At 45.7% G+C, this 23,649-nt stretch overlaps 1 protein-coding gene across 1 annotated transcript in view; it reads right to left on the bottom strand.

The window, feature by feature from the left end:
- LOC136632468 (zinc finger protein 569-like) overlaps positions 1-23,003 on the bottom strand; it is a 57,067-nt gene extending 34,064 nt beyond the window's left edge. Inside the window, exon 1 of the mRNA XM_066607390.1 lies at positions 22,898-23,003. The gene's annotated coding sequence lies outside the window, so the exon portion shown is untranslated. The remainder of the gene's footprint in view (positions 1-22,897) is intronic.
- Between the last annotated feature and the right edge of the window lie 646 nt (positions 23,004-23,649).

Below are 23,649 nucleotides of genomic sequence, written 5' to 3'. Positions count from 1 at the left end.
GCCTGATATTAAAGGATTTGCTGCTTTGAAGTTTAAAGCCACTTTCAAATGACTAAATGCTTATAACAAAAGAATGGAAGGATTAGGGCCTTGCCCAAAAACAAATAAATAAAAAACCTCTGTACCTAAATATACAGTTCCAGGCGATGGCGGATACACGTTCTGCTGTCATTGCTTTGATTCGACAAAAGTCTCCACAGAAAAGGCAACAACAACAAAGCAGAACAGCATATTAATGCCAAACGCCAGGGAGTCCCCCGAGGGCAAGTTCATACATGTGAGAGAAGTTTGCAGTGCATTCAAGCTAGAAGATATGTTAACCTCTGACAGGCAGTACTGCAAGAAGACGGCACTACAACCTGTCCCTGTCCCGTGTCCAGCCGATCATCATGGCAGATCATAAAAGGAGAGAACGTATAAAGGACAGATAGGACTTGTCTTTTTATTTCAATCCACTCCTTGTTTTGGCTTCAAAAACTGCATCAAAAATATGGGAAAAAGCTGTCAGTATGACCCTTAGGGGTCATTCACATGTGCGCATTTGTGGTCCTTATTACGCAATTAATGCGGACAGCAGAGAACACCAGTGTTTTGAATTGCTGTATTCTGCCCTGCATATTTTACTGGGGACAATCCACAGCATTTTATAGTACAAGTAATGCGGATGAAATTACAAGACATCTCGTCTGGGTGCTGCAGAAAATAACCATGGTATAAGCTGACCTATGGTACTAATTTTAAAGGGCCACTCTGCTGATTTTTTTTTAAGCACTCATTATGTATCTATCCCCCCAGTATATACAAGTGGGCTAGTGTTACCTTGGTTATCATATTTTTCTGTCCATAAGACGCAGTTCTCAGCAAGGTAAAATCTTGCTGAAAAGTGCCTGCGTCCGATTGTCCAGAGGGCAGGGGGGTCTGATACATCCAGCGACCCCTGACCACTGCCTGATCATTGGGAGAACTCTGCAGCCATACATACTGTGGCTGCACAGTCCTCCCTCTCCCTCTCCAATCAGTGTAGGGTAAGAGTGTACCCCTCCACTGAAGATCACTCACATATCTCCCCCGGGGTGCAGGTCCTCCTCTGTACAAACAGGGACAGACAACAGCAAAGATAAAGAGTCTTTCAGTAGCAGCAAGACGGTAGATGACGCCATGCCATGTGAGCAGGAAGCAGCTAGAGGGGGTCATGTACAGAATTATTCAAAATGAAGGAGCAGATTTGGGGGTTAAATTACAAACTACAAAAGACAGGTAAACAATCCGCACATTACTGAAAAAAGGTTCTAAGTTCTCTTATGACATACCTGTTAGGCCGCCTGCAGATGGGCAGAAATTCCACGGCGGGATTTCCCACGGAATTTCCGCCCGTGGAAGATGCCATAGGATTGTGTTAAGTTTGTAGCAGTATTTTCACAACAGATTTCACCTCTTCAATTGAGGGTGTGAATTTCATAGTCAAATTCGCACCAAAAAACCCCCATCAAAATTTGCACGTGTCACGTGGATTCTGAGACGGATGAGCAACAAAATCTGCAGTGGATTTTTCGCTGCAGAAATTCTGTAATGTACGAGCATAGACTAAAGGCCTCAACACTTTGAAATCAGTTTCATGTGTATACATACGCACAACACAGATAGCAATTTGCACTAGTAGCCATGTGCAAGAGTTAAAATACGACCCTCAACAATGAAACTGCAACATAAAGAAGGAAAACTGGTGGACTTATGGAAATAGCAGAATCGAAGGACATGTTAATGATATGCAAATGATAGAAAAAATTGAAACAAAATATTCAAAACATCTAGATTTATTCAGTATAGAGTAGGAGCGCCACAGAAATACACGCACTTACACGCCTTGGCATACTATCAAAGAAGATATTAGCGGCTTTCCGAGAAATGCTTTACTATGCTGAATACACTTGGGCATGCAAATCACCATGAGGCGCTACTGGCAGCTCCCTCTGCATTTACTGACCAATGACGTCCCAGATGGGCTCGCTGGGAGAAAAGTCGCACATTTAGGCAACGCAGGCTGCTCACAGTCGCACGAACAATATGCGGCCTGGCGTTGTCATGTTGAAAATGGGACACTTTGGGGAAATGGCCGTATCACCGGTTCTATGACCATGTTATCATAACGCTGAACTGTTAGTGTACCAGGAGCGGTCTGGCCACCATACATTGAGACCCCACAACAAAATCCTGGGAGTTGGACTGGTGGCACCCATGTGGTCTGCAGACTAATCTCTGGCTATCACTATGTCCAATACAAAAGCCAGACTCACCACTGAAAAGGACAGACCTCCTATCCAGCCTCCTTATCATCTTGCTCTGCACCATACTAGCGGTAGTGTGAGGTCAATGCAACCAGTCAGTGAAAATTTGGGTCGTAGCCCAATGTTGTGCAAGTGACTTCTGATGGTTTGTGCAGCCATTGTTCAACGCCCTAGGCTTAGAAAGTGACATCAAGTTTCACTCACAGTTCAGAATGGGTCACTATGCGCTATTTTTCTAATCTGATGATCCATCAGTGCAGAGGTTCCCCTTTGTGCACTTTTTGCTGTCATTCAATTTTGTCGTAATTTTCCCAAGCACTGGGACACACAACGTTGAACGTGCTGACGTCTTGGCCTACGCACATTGCAATCTGCCGGAATGATAAACCAAGGTCTCTCAGTTCAAGGATTCTGCTCCTCTCAATTTGCAACAAGTGGTGTTTAGAGATGAGCGAGCGTACTCGCTAAGGACAGATACTCGAGCGAGTATCGTCCTTACCGAGTACTTGCCTGCTCGCCCGCAAAGATTCGGGTGCTGGTGTGGGTGAGCGCTGTGTTGCGGGAGAGAGCAGGAGGGAGCGAGGGGAGAGAGAGATCTCCCTCCCGTTCTCCCTTGCTGCTCCCCGCCGACACCTGAATCTTTGCGGGCGAGCAGGCAGGTACTCGGTAAGGACAATACTCGCTGGAGTATCTGTCCTTATCGAGTACGCTCGCTCATCTCTAGTGGTGATAATTGGCACGTTGACAAACAGGAGGCATCAAGACTTTATCTGACTTTAGAAGTTGCAACTTGCTTTCGCTCTGGCTTTGATATCATTGAAGCCCCTCCCATACGCCTCAGACTGGAGTTGAAAATTTGATCATTTGCATATCTTTGCGACATCTTCAACGTCTTCAATTTGAATAACCTTATGACTTTTCCTTCTTAGTGTTCCAATTTTAATATTGAGGAGTGTAACTAGTTCTCAGTACCATAGAGGTACTTCTATTAAAGGGGTATTCCTATTTCATACCTTTAGGGCAAAACAACAGAATAGGCCATGCAAGTCAGATAAGTGTAGGTCCCAACTACGGGAGCTGCACCTATCTCAAGAACTGAGCTCGACCACCCCAGGCCCAGTTGTATGCAGTGGCCGGGAGTTGCTCTATGTCGGTTCAGTAACTCAGAAGTGATTGGGAGTTATGGAAACAGTGTAGCACGAGTTACGCCGTTTTAGTAATGGCCATTCACTTCTAGGGGCGTTACAGAGACAGGATAGCCCAGCCCGGTTATTTCCGTACTCTTGTTCACCTCTCTAGGTAGAAACCAGCATCCTCCAGTCTCTGCCAGCACCTTGGTATTTACACTGAGGACCGATCGTAGCAGTTACAGTAGAGGGTGTGTTCCTGCATATAGAGACACTCCGTAGAAGGCTACCAGCAGTATTATTATACTCGATAGTAAAATATTTAGTGTGACCTCTGGCTACAACAAGCAGGCCAAGAACTGTGCATCAAATCTCTGTATATGGATGTAATATCTCCTATAACCCTAGTAAAAAAAAAAAAAAAAAAAAGAACAGTCCCGTGTGTACAGCGGATCCCCAATAACTAGAACAAAACCCCCAGGATGTGCTAGAGGGTGTATAGTACAAGAGCGGCTTGTTCTGCAGCATCCCTTCCAAGGACATCTATTCCTTCTAACACTGTAACAGACTACAGCCTAGGACCGGATCATATGGCCTAAAAATAAAATCTTAATTTTTTTTCCAATTTGATGATGATTCGCAATTTTAATCTCAATTTTCTGCTCTCTCTCCTCACGCAGCACACAGAATATGGGTCACAATTTAAAACATTATACAGGATTACAAAAGCAGATGACTGCATAAATATTTATAAGCTGCCTATTCTCAGTGGTGTTCTTGTATGGCATCCATAGTCCGGACTCCGCTTCTGTTGGACAACGTTCTTGTCATCAGTTGTGTAATGGGGACAAAAGGAAATCAGTGGGATAGGAACCAGTCCTAACATGTCAGCCGAGCACACAACTCACAGTTATTACAGAATATTCTCCAAGAATGGTGACACACCATCATATTTCGTCTGCGCAATTATTACGGACGTGCATCCCAGACTGACCGTGGATCTCTAAGCATCATAGGAATCTTTGGTCTCTAGGTCAGGAGACCTGAAGTCAGGCGGGGACACACATCCCCATTAAGGACATATGGTGGTGACGTACCGCCTGTAATAAGAGCAGTGAGGTCAGGAATTAAAAAGGCCCAAGCAATAACTGGAATTTCTGCTCCTATTGTCATGCAGTTGCATTATCAATGAAGAGCTGTCCATACAGAAGGGATTAGGGAACATGCATATAATAGACAGTGATCCCTTGTTAGGGGCACAACTATTTTCATTACTTTTGTGTCCACTGAGTTCCGCTGGGGACGTGTAAAGGCCCATTTAGACAACGATTATCGCTCAAAAGACATCATTTGAGTGATAATCGTTGTGTGAATTTACACGGCAAGATGATCGCTCAAAATTTGCTCAAAGGGCTTTTCTGTCAACCGAGTCGAACACCGCCTTGAGATCGACATACGCGAAGAGGAGTGGTTTGTTAAATTCTCTATGTATCTCTGAGAGGAGCCTAAGAGCGAGTATGGCCTTCATGGTGGTGGAGCGGCCTGCCGTGAATCCTGACTGCTGGGGTCTCTGTTTGGAGGTCAGGAGTGGTTGCATCCTTGAGAGTAGAACATGCGCGAAGACCTTGCCGGGAACTGAGACGAACGTTATCGGCCTGTAGCTAGTGCATGTTGTTTTTGGGCCCTTTCCCTTGTACAGGGCGAGAATGATGCCCGCCTTCCATTCCACGGGGACTTTCCCCAAGACCAGACGTGCATAAATAGTTGATGTAAAGCAGTGTTTATCGGCTCAACTGCACATTTCAGCAGTTCAGGTGGAATGCCATCTGAGCCGGCGGCGTGTCCGTTTCTTATTTTCTGAATAGCAGAATGGACCTCTTCCCGTGAAGGAGGATCCGTAGGAACAGAATGGTCATCCACAGCAACGGATGCGAGGTCGTCGAGGTCATGGCACGGGTTAGCCGGTGAATGGTTTAGGGCGGATGAGAAATGTTCACACTAGCGTTGAAGTGTTTCGTCATGGTTGGTACAAGGGCTGCCACCGGATTTGTGAATTGGTGTATGTCGGCGGGTCCCCGAGGACCCTCGGGTTCTGACGACTGCTTTGTATGCTGCTCTTAGATTGTTTGACTTTTGACTTTAGACCCTCCTCAGCTTCATCAGCCAGAGCATTATAGTACCGCTCCGTCTTTCTTGGTCTTTGCCCAGAACACACCCTTCAGCCTCTTATATTCCGCTTGGTCGTTTTTAAGGCGGGCTTTCGCCTTCACTTCAAGGACCTGCATAGTGTTGTCCGTTACCCAGGGTTGCCTATGGGGACGCCGGTATCCAAGAACGGTCTTTGCGGTTCACGGATAGCGTCTCTTGTGACATTCCAAGCTGCCTCTGGTTCATTTGGGAGATTGCCCAGAACGTAGAACCGGTTTTCGGTTGCGATATTGTATTGACATTCGAGAGCTGGCTGTCAACGTTTAGTGAAGGTTGTGATCTGGTCTTATGGGGCATGTGGAGTGGAACTGCTATTTCAGCAACAAGCAAACGGTGGTCTGTGTTTGCTGGAGCTTCTGCCCCGCGGTATACTCGACACGATTTGACAAAATTGCAATGACGAATGAGTATATGGTCCAGTTCCTTTTCTGTACGTCCATCGGTGGATATCCAGGTAAACCTATGAATTCTACATCTCTGGAACCAGGACCCTGACACTGCGAGGCCCATTGAGGCACAGAATGACAGCATTCGGTGTGAATTGTCATTGGTTGGGCCTTCGCCAAAGGGTCCAACGACGTCTTCATAGCCAGGAGTCCGGGACCTGGGTTTGCCTTCAGGTAGCTGAGCACTATGAGTACGACACACTACACGGTGGCGGCGAGCTGGTCATAAAAGGCATCTTTGTCTGCAGCTGTATGTTCTTCAGTTAGTGCATATGCCCCAATGATGGACATGTCACCATGACGATGAACAAACATGGCGTACAGCAGACGCGGAAAGATCGCATGCCACATTTCCATGGACTGATTTATGGGAGGGCGAAGGATCAGTGCCACCGGAGTGTAATATGGTGGCGCCAATAACCTCATGCTGGTCATGATGCAGTATACAAGCTTCGGTAATGCTGGCTACAGTGAGGTTATATCTATCCAGTTCGTTGATGAGTGCCACTTGGAAGCTGGTCCCGTTCAGAGGAAGGACATTTCATGTGGCAAAGCGGGTGACTGAACGCAGGTCAGTTTTTGGGACCCGGTGATCAACCTTCACTCAGAAAGAGCCGTCCCAAACTGGGCTTTTGGCTCTTTCCTTCATGCGTGCACTGTGAGGTGCTGGTTGGCAATGGGAACTCGGGTTGTCAGGGCCTCTAACCCATGTGCTTGAAGTGCTAGCCATTAATTTTAGATCGGGAGTCGCTGGATACTTCGTCGCCTTGAGACAGGGGGTGACGGGAAGCGCAGTAATGAGGCCCATTTAAAAGTGTATTGGTACTAGGCCCTTCACTGTTGCAGTTTGCCTTAACTAGGAGGTGTATCTGCCTTCTGAAAAGGAAGGAACTGCTACTGCCCGGCCTTCACCAGAGCCTCGTTAGCCAGCCGTATTCAAGGTTCCTGACAGGCCTTCACGACTACCGTAGTGGCCACCGTACTTCACCCTGTCAGGCAGTCCCCTACTTGACTGTTGCCCGTCTCCCACGATGAGGACGTGAGGTTGGAGTTTTGGAAGCCAAGCAGCATGTGTATTTCACTGGTAAAACCCATGCGTTACTGAAGCCCACATACTGATTGGCTACCTCATGGCGCCTCTCTACAGTACAGTGTGGAACTACATGGAAAGTGTTATCTACCTGCTCCTTTGCATACCGGGTGACGGTGCCTACATTGATGGTTTTTGCGTGTACTACACAGGACTATAAAGAGGCTCTTGTCCGCAATACAGACAGTGATTTTTTTTTGCCATTTCTGATTTTATGTGTATTTGGAATTATTATGAGGTGACAATACAGGGGCTTTGGAAGCAATAAGGGTTTTTCATGGAGTTATCGTCTCAAGTGATAAGATTGAACATACGGTAGTCGTCCAAGAAGCAATAAATACTGAATACTGATGTATTATGAATTTCTTCCATACAGGTTCTCAGCTTGAATGTCCACAGAAGTATATGAACAACATCTTTGGAGATTTGTAGACCTGTCAAGCTTTGGCAATAACACTTAGAGTTGGATTTTTCCAATTTGAGACATTACTGACCAAAACCTAATTGATTCAGACACTTGTGACAATGACAATGTGGGCATTTTAGTCTAGGCAGCTGATAATTGTCGGAATCTCTATAAACTGACACAGGATAAAGTTGGAGGTTCCCTTTAAACTAATGTCCCTTTCACACAGGCTGACGGTCTGGTAAACAATCACACGCGTGCCGATGTCACCGCTAAGGTTGTTAGCACTCGTGCAACAGCTTCTTGCTCAGCACTTCACCGTCTATATGAAGTGCTGAGCATTTACACAGAACAAGCCCGCGATCCAGCAATAAAAAAGGCAGCTTAAAAACCTATCATTGAAAAGTGCGATATTTCTGTGCATTTTAACGAATTTTGAGCAATAATGGTCTTGTGTAAATGACCCATTAGTAAGGTACAGGATATGGCTATGTTCACATCTGTGTTACGGGGATTGCATTTTTAAGCTGTCATGGGAAAATGGAATCCTCAGGCCAAATGGATCTGTTTTACGACAGACCCCACTGACTATAATGGGGTAAGTTCGGCTTCTGTCACCCTGTCCAACATTTTGGGAGATTAAAAAATCCTGCACGCTGGACTTGATCGTCCAGCATTTCCCATCAGATCAGCGTCAGAGACGCAGATGTGCACACAGCCTTACTATAAAGACATGCTGTTGTAACATTTAGGCCGGCTTCACATCTGCGTTGGAACTTCTGGCCAGAGGTTCCGTCACAGATCCGGCTTAAAGTACCGGAAGAAAATTGCTGCATGCAGCGCTGCTGCTTCTGACCAACAGCCGGGCAGCTGTGGTAAAGTGAATGGACCTCATTATAGTCAATGGAGTCAGTTCGTTTCCATCCAGAGATGGAGCCGTTTGGACGCAGGAATTCCCCTTTCCAGCTCTCCGAACAGCAGGAAAGTGGAACACCGAGCGCAGGTGTAAAACCACAATTAGTTCTCTTCAATTCCATTCAACATAATTACTTGGAAGACTTGTGTTACATAGAACAGCTTCTTCTATCCCCTGGCACATACATCCTATTGTTTACTCCTGTTCTATCATACCTGCACTGCATGGTTCTTCCATCTTAATCTGATTAAAACATAAAAAGCTTCATATAGTGAGATCTTCAGTTATAAATACACAAGACTGTCAAAACATTGGTTCTCGAATGCCACGGCTCAGCCAATCACTGCAGCGCTCGATGAACCAATCACAGCCATCGCATTGAATGTCTGTGATTGGTTCATTGAGCGCTGCAGTGATCGTGTGAGCCGCAGCGCTCGAGAACCAGTCAGAAGCAATGCTTCCTAAAAGCGGGATTTTTGAACCCCCTGACCAGGATATGCTGGTTGAAGACTACAAACAATTACCGTGGAATTGCTGCAGGAGAAGTGCGGCAGGGCAGACAGCACTTGTTAAATAATGCATTGTTTTTGTTTTTTATGTGGCTATGGCTTATTTTCAGGGTAGGGCTTATATTTAAAGCTCTCCACCCCTTAAAAATCACGGTAAAGAGCGCCACAAAATCGTGATATCGGTGCGAGAAAACAGCAATATCGCACAGAACACAGTTACGATATCGCTGCAATTTTCTTGTGGCTAGGCGATGACACGGTAAAGGCAGGAGTTTAAAAAAAGACATCTGCACTGTGCATGTCCAATGGCAAACCGTGCGGCCCATCAGCACACTGTGGGACAGAATTCCTATAACAGTGGCCAAAAATTAAAAAAAAATCACGTTTCATAAATGGCGCCCATAACTTTGTGTTAATAAAGATGAGGGAATAGTCTGTTAAGATGGGTAGCGTCAGGTTTTTTTCCAATCATCACCCGTCTGATGCAATCGTTTCAAGTCACATCTTGTTCTTATATTTCGGATTGTGAATTTGCTGTTTTTATTCTTCGTTTTGTACGATCTTTGTGTAATACGGTTATTTATGTTTTATATAACAAGTGATTACTGAGAATGGTTAATTAAGGCATGTATTCTGTTTTATTAGTTCTATTATTCTATTAGTTATGAATTCTGTGTATTAGTTTGCTATTAAAATTATCCATTTTTAAAAAAACAGCAGGTAAGTGGACCTAAAAATAAGAGCTCTTTCAATATGTATACTTGTTTTTCCACTAGACACTAGACCTACAAAATTAGTCTGGACGAGTCCGGCTTTATATTTTTTATTAAACAACCATTCATATGTATAGAAAAGGATACTGTAATTTATTTTTGCTGATGCTTACATAATCCTGAGTTATGATATACTTTCTCCAATAATGACGAGGGTTCGAATGTACCACATAATGTACCAAATGTGTATTTGTCTATGCCACGCAGTACTGAACATTAAGCATTGTAAAGTTTTTCATAATATATTTCCGTAAGATTATAACATAACAACTAGATCTGTAAGAGCGTAACAAACTAATCGGATTCTTATTCAGCATCCCCGAATTAGTAAAACTACCAATTTTCACCATTAAATTCGTAAATTTCACTTTTGTCCAACTTTTAAGGTATGCTGGCCCACTGTGCAGCAGTCCAAATTTGAGAAAAAGACAGCAGGTACGAGCAGACGCCGCTGCTGCCAGGACAAGATTCTGCTTCCGTGTGCAGGCGACCTTAGAAATGTGTTTTACAATGGACAGGAAGGGACCCATTAACTTCTATGGGAGAATGTTGTGGACATGTTCTGTGAGCTGTGATTAGCACCTCCTGTGAATGGTGGATCCTGTGTTATGTATATATAGGTGTTACCTCTCATTATAATCCTGCCTGTGATGATAAGGAGATGACTACTGAAAGGATTTCTCTACAGAACAGGAAATGTCAAGAGTATTTTTAGGCTTAGTGGTCAATGTAAAAATGCAGAATGTGAGGAATTTTATAAATATAAATTGTGACATTGAAAATGAAAAAAAAAAAAAAAAGAACAATAATTCATAAAAAAATATACAAACCCGTTCTATACAGGTCGGCATTTTCTTTTGACCCGTTCCCTTTAATCCAAAACGCGCTCGAGTGAAGTGCGTCCTTTTAAAGAGGTGTGCACCTTTTAAGAAATTTGGTGCATCACTGGATAGAATCAGAGGGGTTGGCGCCACAGCTCTGCAGACCCACTGACTGCAACCCAGTTTTTTCCATTCACCCTCCTGCATTCAGTACCCGACCCCCTCAGTGTATGAGGAAGATGATCCTCACTATCAATGTGACATAAGCCATTGAGAAAACGAAACGGGAGTCAGCGGAGCACTGACTGAAGAGCCATGCAGCCCATCCTTCTGATTCTATCCTGTTTAATAAGGGCACCTGCACACGGCAGAGACAGATTTCGTATACGGGATCCCGCAGCGTTTGCATGTACCTGTATTTTCTTGTCTTCTTCTGTACTACGGATGGCCCCAGCAGCTCGCCGTCAGACATGCGCAGTACAGTTTTTTGTTTCAAGTGTTTTCCCCAGCGCCATTACTAGGCGAAGAACCTGGAATCTACGACCCGTCTGCAATTTTAATTACGGACAGGCTGTGGGTCGGAATCCGTTCAAAAACAGAGCATGCTGTGTCAAATCAACAGCAGATGTGAGCTAGCGTAGATTTGGTGGAATTTATAGTGAATTTGTGGGGTTGTGAGTGGTCCCTCCCCTCCAGCAAAGCCTTGTCCATTTTTAAGAAAAGTGTCTAAGATGGCAGAAAAAAGGTAAAAAGTTGCTAAAGGTAAAAACAGCTTATGCAACACCTTGAGTTTTTTTTTTTTTCCCTAGTGCCAGAATCCTGGCGCACTGCCCTTACTAAATTCCCTGAAGATGTTTGGGCAGAAGCTCCCATTCATGAAGCCCCTGTGTGCCTTGTTTTCTATGTGTCACATTTAACAATTGCACCAAGCATGGCTTAGGGTGGTTTCACATCTTCGTCAGGGATTCCGAATGGAGCATAAAAGGGGAATTCCGCGAACGAATGGTTCAGTCTCTGGATGGCACTTCATGTATTTTAAGCCAGATCTACAATGGAACCTTCAGATGTGAACTGGCCTTACAAAATTGGGGGACATTTACTAATATAAATGTGCCAAAATGATCGCTCAACTTGAACCAAAAAACGGTGGAGATGCCCTGCTTAACAATTACTGTGCCTTTTTGTGCCTCGTCTGAGAAATGAACATGATGCTACAAGATGTGCAAAATACCAGTGTAAATTTAGACAAAAGTGTCTGGAGATGCACCGAGTTTATCATCCAGTATGAGCGACTGTGTTAAATTTGGCGCAGCTTAGGCTGCCTGGTCTAAGTTTATCCTGTACAAATGCAAATATAGCAAACGTTAACTAGGCATTAAAGGTAGTTGACCCATCTCAGAGTTCCCAGGCTGAGATGAAAAATTCATGGCTGGTTTTCCACCACCTCACTAGTTGTTAAGGACACAACCAAGGCGGCCGCTTTACGCCATTTCCATAACTCCCATTGAAGTGAATGGGACTTAGAGAATCAGAGTAGCGCCCAGTGAGGTGGTTGGCAAACCAGCTGTGGGTTACTCATCTCAGCCAGGAAATGCTGAGATGAGAATACCCCTTTAAATACACAGGTATATTAAGGGTAGCAGAAGACAGAAGAGTGGAGACTGGGGACCTTCTGCCATGCATCCACTCCAGGAGGACTAGTCCAGGACAGCAGTGACAGACCATCATGAAGCCTTCTCTGTAGTGGCAAGTCTTGTATGTGGCCTGATGTCTTCTGTGAAATAAGAGTTGTTGGACATGGGAGGCCTCGTTGGATTCGAGGACTGGTTCTCCAAGTGTTGTAGAGCTCAGGACTACTAAGGTTTATTCTCGTTGGTGCCAGATTACCATGCGGTGTATCCAGACTTGTTTGCTTGTTGCAATTGGATAAATGTAGATTGGGTTTGGACTCTGTGACTCTATTAGTAAATGTGTTATAAGAACCCCTATTGCTTTACTAGAAGGACTGATTTAGTACATGGCTGTGTTTTGTGAAGTCATATTTGAGCGACCTATTAAAGTGCATTTGATAACCCACCAACCGGCCATGCCTGTGTGCTGTCCTCTAGTCACTCCGACATAAAGCATATCTCACGGCACTTCGGGAGTGCTTCACGGGACAACGGCGCAGGGTCATTATGTTCCTTACACTGTGTAATAGTTTGATAGGCTGCCGGTTATTTCAGCTAGTTTGTCAGGTGTTTCAGTGGGGTTTTAAATCAACCCTAAGATTACACAGGTGCCAGTCAGACCTCCTATATTCTGGTCTTTGCTCTGGGTACAGTGCTAGTGTCCATTGCTTTGTGCTGTCTCCTATGTACAGGGTTCTGTTAGGGACCTTTCACACAGGCGGAATTCTTCCCATTGTGCACCGCAAGCTGCAGTAAATTCCACACCAAAATCCTCATGGCTCAGTGTGGATTTTGATGCAGAATGAAAATGGCTTACTTCTACCTTTTTTTTTTTTGAGATTTGTGGATTTTGGTGCGGACTTGAAAGGTCCCCAACTCTGGTTTTTGCTCCAGTTTCCTCTTTGTACTTGGCTTCTTTCCTGCAACAGGATTCCCATTTTCGGGGCGGGTGCTCCATTTAAATTGCTATTCCAGTTAGGGCAGTTCAGACCAAACTTTGTCACCATTATCTATATCCTAATTATTGTCAGTCTTTGTCTGTTACGTCTAGCTCACACCTTTCTGTATATTCATCACCCAGTCTGTCGCAGTGTCTTGCTTCTTGGGTTTTTACTATATGCAATAAAACAAAAGTGCACCATGTCTACCCGTTTACAATCTGTGTAAATCACTGATATCACTACAGCTCACCTGTAGTAGATGTGGTTTATTGGGGATTTTTTTTGCCTTCTTCTGGAACAACAATTTGGGGTGAGGGGAGGCAGCATTTATAGAGCAGGAGAAGCTGAGGGAATAATAGATTGAGTATAACTTGTACTTTATTAACTTCTATCCCCGTCCATTCTGAGCTTAGAGGTCTAATGGGCCGTTCTATCAGTGATTGAGGACTTATATGTGTATGACCATGTATGCAAAAATAGGCAAACAACACTCACCATTGGACGACCACCGCTGACCGCGACTCTATATGGTAACTCAAAGGTGTTTCAGCCTGAATTAAAGAATATCAAATATCCAGAAAGGAAAGATGAAAAGGTGACACTTCTTGGTATTCAAAACTAAAAGCAGCGCTTTATTTCATATTAAAAATGCACAAAATTAGGTGACAGCTGTTTAACGTCACATGCTGCTTTATTTTTTGTGCACAGTGTCCTGGTTTTGCACCTGTTTTTTTTATATGAAATGCTGCTTTTAATTTTGAATATTAAAGGAGTGCCGCTTCTTCATCTTTCCTATCAATTACTGTTGGGACCGCCCACTGGACCTCTAAACTCAGAATGACCCGGGATAGAAATGAATATATAATTATACTTTTCACTCATAACTATACATCAATCTGCTCAGCTCCTCTTGCTCTAGAACAGGCTGCCTGCATAATGGACAGCATTTCCTATGCGACGGGTTCCCTTTAACCCCCAGCAGTTTAGGACGAGCCATGTTCATCCTGCACGAAAAGAACACTCTAGTTTTGGCCAAGCAGAGCTCGTTCTACTTCAAACGGCTGTAGTTCTGGTTCCATCAGGGCTACCAACACGCTTTTGAGGTCATTGTAAAGCTAAGATTCTTGGCATGTTTTTTAAAAAACCGAAGCTGCAGCCGTTTGAAGTGAAGTCGTGAATCCTGAATTTACAGCTGTCATTATTTTAGTTAGTGGTGCAGGGGAGACCAAACCCAGCAGTGAAGATTTGTGAGTCTCCTGTATATCTCTCCCTGTTAAAGGGGAGGGATGACAAGAATTTTAGTTTATGTTATCAGTCCTCCTCAATCAGAGAGCATATTTGCTCTCCGATTGTCACATATGGGTTTTTTCAGAAAAGACAACAAATGATGAGGAATTGCTCATCTAATCACTTCTCTATATAGTCCAACCCTGCAGATGCTGCAGTCATTGCTGACCACAGGATCTACTTTTTTTCCGCCTCATACAAGGCTTTCAATATTGAAAAAAAAAAAAAAATGCTAAATTTGTATGGCCACATCCGTAACAACCCGTACTATAAAATATTACATTATTGTTCAAGCACAGAAATTTCAATTAAAAAAAAAACAAATAGCCATTTTCTGATCATCTTGCTTCCCCTGAACAAGAATAAAAAAAATACTTAAAATTTCCATTGTAAATCGCTGTCTCCCAAGCCACTGCTGTGCAGATTTTAACATTTTACATCAGTTAAAGGGGTTTTCAGAGCAAAAAGGGAAAATTCTGAAAATGCTGTAACTTAGAAGGTACAGCTAAGTAGTGGCAACCTGTACCTTTTATCTGCTGCTCTGGAGCCTTAGGCCGCCTGCAGACGGACGGGTCGGATTTGGCTGCGAGAACTCTCGCAGCCGGACCCGACCCAAGCCACTGCAGAGACCAGCGTGGCACTTATCTGCTCCCGGCTCCTTGATGTTCCTGCTGCCGGCGCATACGCAGACCAGAGCCAAGAGCCGGGGAGTTACATTTCTGTGGGCGGCTCTGCGAGAAATAGAGCATGCCGTGATTTGTTTTCTGCGCATAATTTCGCGCAGACAAATTGCGGCCGTCTACCTAGGATTGCGTTTTCTAACGCAATCCTATGGCAGCTTCCACGGGTGGAAATTCTGTGGGAAATCCCGCCGTGGAATTTCTGCCCGTGTGCAGGGGGCCTTATTTAGTCCCGTACTGCCGCAGATTTGCCGCTGTGTTTATATGCATCACTTCAGCTGTAAACACAGCCACAGACTGTAACCTACAACTTTCAACATGCACAGAGCTTGTTTACCAACCAGTGCTGTAGCTTCACCCACAGCCACAGGTCCCACAACTTACCAGCACCAACCTCCCTCACTCTGAGTGCCAGAGAAAGCTGCTGAAGCAGACAGACAGGGCCTTCTTGCACTCTGAGCTGCACATGAGCAATAGAGTGCAGTGCTTCCACTCCTGTCCTCCCATCATGGACAAGGGAGGGGGTGAAGATATTCTTTATGCGGAGGGTCACATCACATAGAAAGAAAATTAAGAAAGCAGCTAGACCCGGTATAGTAAACCTATTACAAAATGACTTACTGTGATGATGTACATTGAATTTTAATGTGTTAGTTTGTGTCTCTAATACCCCTTTTACTTGTGACTGCAGTGAAAGAAAAAAATAACTGCCCCACTTGTGATTTGCCCAAAAGAAGAGCAGCGTGCAGCGATTCCTTTTTTGTGGTCTGAGGCTGTGTCTGGTGCCAAAGACTGTATACAGTATGGAGAAAGTGTTTTGTCGTGAAGGTCGCCCAAGTGTCAGCCATAAAGAAGGAGCCTGACGCCGGCCCACGACTGATGACAACATTAAAAGTGCTTGTGAACTGATTTTTTAAAATCGTTTTCAGGTGTAAAAGCATCCTCCCTATAGTCATGACGGGTATTAGTGTATATGCCCCCCCAACCAACGCCCCTACCAGGATTGGCTGCCCAACAGAATGGGTGGGCATCATCTGCTGTGGCCATAATGTTTGCTGTAGGCTCCACTGAAATCCCCCTCCACCGCTGGCCGTTCTTCCCTTTGCAGCCTCCCACGCTGTTTTTATAATTGGAGGCCACGGAGGAGAAACTGACGGATCATAGAGGAGTGAAGCCACAGCCGCGGACCCACTATTACCTGAGCCTATTGAAGTGGCGCAGCAGGAGCAGCGAGACACAGCAGTGGTAATCGTCATCAGCAGAGCGGCCAGGACAGGAGTCACACAGCACCGGCGGGGAGCGTGAGGAGCAGCACCGCCAGAAGCCCCAGCAGAGGAGTGACAGAGCAGAGCTCCGTCGGGCAGTCACACAGTAGTGGGAGAAATCGACAGGGAGCGTCTGCTGCGGCCCCGCCACAAGCCACAGAGGAGGAGTCAGTAGCCGAAGCTCCGGCGAGCAGTGACACAGCGGCGTAAGGGCTCCTACACACTTGCGTTTTTTGTTCATGCGATTGTTAATGGGACTTTCTAATGCTAAAAACGCAACGCAACTTGCGTTTTTAGTGCATTGCGTTGCGTTTTTAATATTAAAAAGTCCCATTGACAAGCGTGTTAACAAAAAAGTGCAGCGTTACAAAAAAGCAAGTTTGTGGGAGCCCTAAGGCCTCATGTCCACGGGGAAAATCAGGTCCGCTGCGGATATGTAACGCGGATTTCTGCTGCGAATGAGCTTAAATTTCTTTTTTTTTTTTTTAGATCAATTGAGCTATGAGCTCCCGCACGCGTGATCCGCACTTAAATGGAGCATGTCGCGTTTTTTTTTTCAAGCACATGAAATTTTTTAATCACTTTAAAATACCACCCGCGGGTGGTCAATGCATTCCAATGGGAAATTTTAGGTGCGGATCACGCACGCGGGTGATCCGCTGCGGATTTAAAATTTTATTTTCCCCGTGGCCTTAGGGTGACACCGGCACAGTTGTTCCACTTTGCTGCAGAATAAGGGCAGCACAGCGGCGGGGACACAAAGCAGCCAGGAAATTCAGGGTAAGCAGGTAAGGACGAGTGAGGAACACAGTACACTACCACCAGAGGTCTTATTGAGCCACTCGGGAGCTGGGGTTGTGCCTGGAGCATTCCTCCTGTCAAACCCCTAGTTTCCGGTGGAGTCAAGATACACTAATACCGTCATGACGTTGTTTGGTCCCCTGAAAGAAGCCCTAAGAGGATGAAGAGTCATGCCTGATGAAGAGGTGAAGACAGCGATGCATTCATGGCTTGCGGCTCAGTCTAAAACATTTTTAATGAGGGTATATGAAAGCTTGTTGACAGATAGACAAAGTGCATTGAAAAGCAAGAAGATGATGTTAAAAAATAATGTACATTTGTTTTTTCTGAAAGTTGATTGAAATAAATTCTACAGCCAGAGTGCGGATCATTTTTTACTCACCCTCATACATTATACATACCTAGGGTAGAGTTATGAATCGAGTTGAAGGAAGTAAAGAATACACATAACTAGCTCACATAAGGGTTGCTGGTACACGAGGGAGGAGGGGTGAGCACTGACAGGTCTCCGTGATGAGCCCATCCAATAGATAGGCTCACCGCGGAGAATCACGACAAATTGCAGCATGCCACGATTTCAATCCCGCAATAGCTATGATTCTCCGCTTGTGGACGTCAGATTGTGCTTTTCATAGCCTATGGAAAGCGTTCACTGCGGTATCCGTCAAGGGATTATCGCCGTGGATAACACAGTGACATATCGCCTGTGGACAGGCAGCCTGATACATAATGGTGATATATGCATTACACACAATTTGAATAAACTTGTCCAATTGAGGGAGTCATAGAAAATATATATATTGTTACATGTATAGCTGAGGAGGGCGTATAATTAGGCCGCCTGCACACGGGCGGGTCGGATTTCCGCAGAGGAATGCCCGGGCCAGTGACCCCAGCATACCTCTCCGCTGTCTTCTCCTCTGCTGCTGATGTGCCAGCCGACGCACATGCGCAATGCAGAGTATGCCACGCCATCGCGATGACACAGCTGCCACGAGCATTCTGCAATGATGATTGCAGAATGGCTGAGGGACGGACAGCTTCCATTGACTTCAATGGAAGCCGGCCCTGCGTGGCCCACACAAAATTGCAGTTGGAGGAGTTGTAGAATATGAATATATATATCTCACACACACACACACACACTTATCTATTAGCGGGTATATACGAGATATAGTATAAATATATAAATTGCACACAACTAGGCCTGAGCTCTACTTAGAGGATTTCTAGAATATTTACATGTAGGAGGTTGATGTATATAGGACACGTGGCATAGATTTATAAATGTAGAATACAACTATATGTATATATCAGAGGTGCGGATACATAACATACAAACCTCCAATTTTAATTCAATTTTCCCAGACTCCGATCCTTCATCTACGACTAATGTTTTTTAAGTGATACAGTATCATGCGGGAGCTACGCAGCGGATCCGGAGGCGAGTATGGGGTCTCTTTAGGGGGGGGGGGGGGGGTGAGTGCTGTGACGGACTCCACTGCAGTATTCCGCTTGTGGAGCCCGTCACGGCCGTGTGCATGAGGCCTTACTGTATTAAAACGGTAACATCAGACTTTTCATCACCATTATGATAAAATAAGCCCCATCTTAGTTATCAGTCTTGTGGAGCATTTTAAAACTTTCCTAAATTCCTATGAAAGAAAATGCAGCAAATTCAGAAGTAAAATAATTACATGATATAAAAATATATATAGAAATATAGAGTACATACAGCTTTATAGTTGTAGAATACACATACCCCATAACTACACCAATATATAAGAGGTGGGAGTATATGGGATACACAGTAGAGCTGTATATATAAGAGGGGCGGTATATACCATAGATCAATAATTATAGAATATATAAACAGTATGACAGTATGTGTGTGTATAATATAGAGAGAAGCGTATATGGGATACTCAATATAGATTTACAATTCTAGCGGCCGCTCTCCCTTCTTCCCTCACAGCTCGTGCGCTGACAGTCACCCCTACGGGCTCCCATTATCACCTGTAATGTGTGCTTCCATCACTCAAGGCAGCCATGGTGTCACCTAGCCAGCCCTGCGATCTCTCTCCCTGGCGGCTATGAGATCTCCCCGTCCCCCGCCGGCTGTCAGAACACGCACGCACTCTCTCTCCCCGTCGCCAAGCGGCTGTCAGAATGCTCCCCCCCCCCTGTCCCCCGCCAGCTGTAAGAACGAGATCTCTCCCCCCCCCCCCCGTTCCCCGCCAGCTGTCAGAACGCTCTCTCCCCCCCCCCCCCCGTTCCCCGCCAGCTGTCAGAACGCTCTCTCCCCCCCTCCGTTCCCCGCCAGCTGTCAGAACGCTCTCTCCCCCCCCCGTTCCCCGCCAGCTGTTAGAACGCTCTCTCCCCCCCCCCGTTCCCCGCCAGCTGTTAGAACGCTCTCTCCCCCCCCCCGTTCCCCACCAGCTGTCAGAACGCTCTCTCCCCCCCCCGTTCCCCACCAGCTGTCAGAACGCTCTCTCCCCCCCCCCCCCCGTTCCCCGCCAGCTGTCAGAATGCTCTCCCCCCCCCCCGTTCCTCGCCAGCTGTCAGAACGCTCTCTCCCCCCCCCCCCGTTCCCCGCCAGCTGTCAGAACGCTCTCCCCCCCCCCCGTTCCCCGCCAGCTGTCAGAACGCTCTCTCCCCCCGTCCCCCACCAGCTGTCAGAACGCTCTCTCCCCCCGTCCCCCACCAGCTGTCAGAACGCTCTCCCCCCCCATCCCCCACCAGCTGTCAGAACGCTCTCCCCCCCCCCCCCGTCCCCCACCAGCTGCCAGAACGCTCTCCCCCCACGTCCCCCACCAGCTGTCAGAACGCTCTCCCCCCACGTCCCCCACCAGCTGTCAGAACGCTCCCCCCCCCGCCAGCTGTCAGAACGCTGTCAGAACGCTCTCCCCCCGCCAGCTGTCAGAACGCTCTCCCCCCGCCAGCTGTCAGAACGCTCTCCCCCCGCCAGCTGTCAGAACGCTCTCCCCCCGCCAGCTGTCAGAACGCTCTCCCCCCGCCAGCTGTCAGAACGCTCTCCCCCCGCCAGCTGTCAGAACGCTCTCTCTCCCCCCAGGTAGGCAATCGCAAGGTGTGGGCATTTCATGTAACTCCACCCAACAATCTCAGGTCTCCACCCATAGTTCCAGTGGAGACAAGATGCACCAGTACTGAATACATATACCACATAACTATACATAAAGAGGAGGGGTATATGGGATACTCCGTCTAGATCTATGGTTGTAGAATACATATTCCACATAACTATATGTATATCTAGGAGGTGGAATATATAGGCTACACATTGATCTAAAGCTGTAGAATATACATGCCATATTACTACATGTATATAAGCAGTGGGGGATATGGGATAATCAATATAGATCTAGTTGTAGAATACTTATACCAAATAATTATATGCATATAAGAGGTGCAGTATATGGGATACTCAGCAATGATCTACAGTTCTAGAATACATATACCACATAACTACATGTTTATAAAAAGGGGTGGTATATGAGACTCAGTATAGATCTACAGTTCTAGAATACATATACCACACAAATATAGATAGATAGAAAGGTGGAATATATAGGATACACATAGATCTATAGTTATAGAATACACATACTATATGACTACATGTATATAAGAGGTGAGGGATATGTGATAGTCTAGATCTATATAACTACACGTATATAGGAGGTGGGGGATATGGGATACTCAGTCTGGATATATATAACTGCATGTATACAGGAGGTGGGGAATACTCAGTTTGGATACATATAACTGCACGTATATAGGAGGTGAGGGATACAGGATACTCAGCCTGAATCCATATAACTACATGTATATAGAAGGTGGGGGATACAGGATACTCAGCCTGGATCTATATAACTACATGTATATAGGAGGTGGGGGATACAGGATACTCAGCCTGGATCTATATAACTACATGTATATAGGAGGTGGGGGATACGGGATACTCAGCCTGGATCTATATAACTACATGTATATAGGAGGTGGGGGATACGGGATACTCAGCCTGGATCTATATAACTACATGTATATAGGAGGTGGGGGATACGGGATACTCAGCCTGGATATATATAACTACATGTATATAGGAGGTGGGGGATAAGGGATACTCAGCCTGGATATATATAACTACATGTATATAGGAGGTGGGGGATACGGGATACTCAGCCTGGATATATATAACTACATGTATATAGGAGGTGGGGGATACGGGATACTCAGCCTGGATATATATAACTACATGTATATAGGAGGTGGGGGATACGGGATACTCAGCCTGGATATATATAACTACATGTATATAGGAGGTGGGGGATACGGGATACTCAGCCTGGATATATATATATATATATATATATATAAAACTACATGTATATAGGAGGTGGGGGATACAGGATACTCAGCATGAATCTATATATATGCATGTATATAGGAGGTGGGGGATACGCGATACTCAGTCTGGATCTATATAACTACATGTATATAGGAGGTGGGGGATACAGGATACTCAGGCTGGATATATATATATATATATATATATATATATATATGAGGTGGGGGATACGGGATACTCACCCTGGATCTATATAACTACATGTATATAGAAGGTGGGGGAAACAGTATACTCAGTCTGGATCTATATAACTACATGTATATAGAAGGTGGGGGAAACAGGATACTCAGTCTGGATCTATATATATGCATGTATATAGGAGGTGGGGGATACGGGATACTCAGTCTGGATATATATAACTACATGTATATAGGAGGTGGGGGATACAGGATACTCAGTCTGGATCTATATATATGCATGTATATAGGAGGTGGGGGATACGGGATACTCAGTCTGGATCTATATATATGCATGTATATAGGAGGTGGGGGATACGGGAGTCTGGATCTATATAACTACATGTATATAGGAGGTGGGGGATACGGCATACTCAGTCTGGATCTATATAACTACATGTATATAGGAGGTGGGGGATACGGGATACTCAGTCTGGATCTATATAACTACATGTATATAGGAGGTGGGGGATACGGGATACTCAGTCTGGATCTATATAACTACATGTATATAGGAGGTGGGGGATACGGCATACTCAGTCTGGATCTATATAACTACATGTATATAGGAGGTGGGGGGATACGGGATACTCAGTCTGGATCTATATAACTACATGTATATAGGAGGTGGGGGATACGGGATACTCAGTCTGGATCTATATAACTACATGTATATAGGAGGTGGGGGATACGGGATACTCAGTCTGGATCTATATAACTACATGTATATAGGAGGTGGGGGATACGGGATACTCCGCATATACTTGTAGAACACATATGATGTATGACTGCTCTACACTCTCCCACCTGCTATACACACCCCAAGGACTTGTAGAGTTGAGGCTGTCTCGGGTGATGCTCAGCCCGGAGGATGCTCCTCTCAGTGACACGGGCATAGCAGCCACTGACACCCGGGCCTTGTCTCTGCAGCAGGCGGGGGGCGGGGCCTGGCATCTCACCCTCAACTCCCGGACGACTATGGCGCTGAGCTAACGTATAAGCCCGGAGCAGCGAGTACAAGACAGGGGAGCGGCAAGAGGAGGAGTGTCCGGCATCGCCGTACTCACCGCACACACATCACCGAGTCCGGGAGCCGCCGCCGCCGTCACCACATAACATTCCCAGCTGCATCCTTCACCTACTCCGGATCCACATTCTGGGAATACAGATCCTTCCGCCCATTTACCATAAACGGGAGCTCGGTGATGTGCCCAACGCTGGCCGTTGGGTGTGTTGCGATCACGTCACGAACGTCAGTGTGTAGCCGTGCCCTGTACAGAAAAAATAGTCCGTGAGGTGAGAGCGGCGTGAGAGCTGTCCTCCTGGCTGTAGTCACAGGGCGGCGGGGCAGCCGTGGAGAGGAGGAGGTTGCTGTGTGCCGCTGCAGGGACCACTCTGGGGCTGCTCACCAATCCTCATTTTCATCATTTTCTGGGAATTAGTTTTTCTGTGTTGCTTATGAGCACAGTTAGGAGAATCACATCCAAAAAAAGGGATGAAACAAATCCATCCATTTCAATGGTTTTGTTTCCACTATTGGGATTCTCGCCCGTTAATACTGTGCGCCAGAATTGATAGGCCTCAGGGTGGCTCCACGCGGGCGACAAAGTTGGGTGATTTTCGCCTGCTGCGATAGTCAGTAAAAAGCAGAATATGAAACCAATGACTTACAAAGGTCCACTAATAAATTGTGGCGCGCTCTTTCTGCGATGCACGTTTTTTTTTTATCTCCCATGTATTCCTAAGGAGGCTTTGTTTTATCGCGTCGCAACACTACAAAATCGTGTTGCGATGAGATTATAAAATTACAAAGTCTCAT

This window comes from Eleutherodactylus coqui, chromosome 6 (genome assembly GCF_035609145.1).
Source record: "Eleutherodactylus coqui strain aEleCoq1 chromosome 6, aEleCoq1.hap1, whole genome shotgun sequence".
In the NCBI taxonomy this organism is placed as follows: domain Eukaryota; kingdom Metazoa; phylum Chordata; class Amphibia; order Anura; family Eleutherodactylidae; genus Eleutherodactylus; species Eleutherodactylus coqui.
Note: the sequence above shows the minus strand (reverse complement) of the source record. Positions and strands in the feature narration are given on the sequence as shown.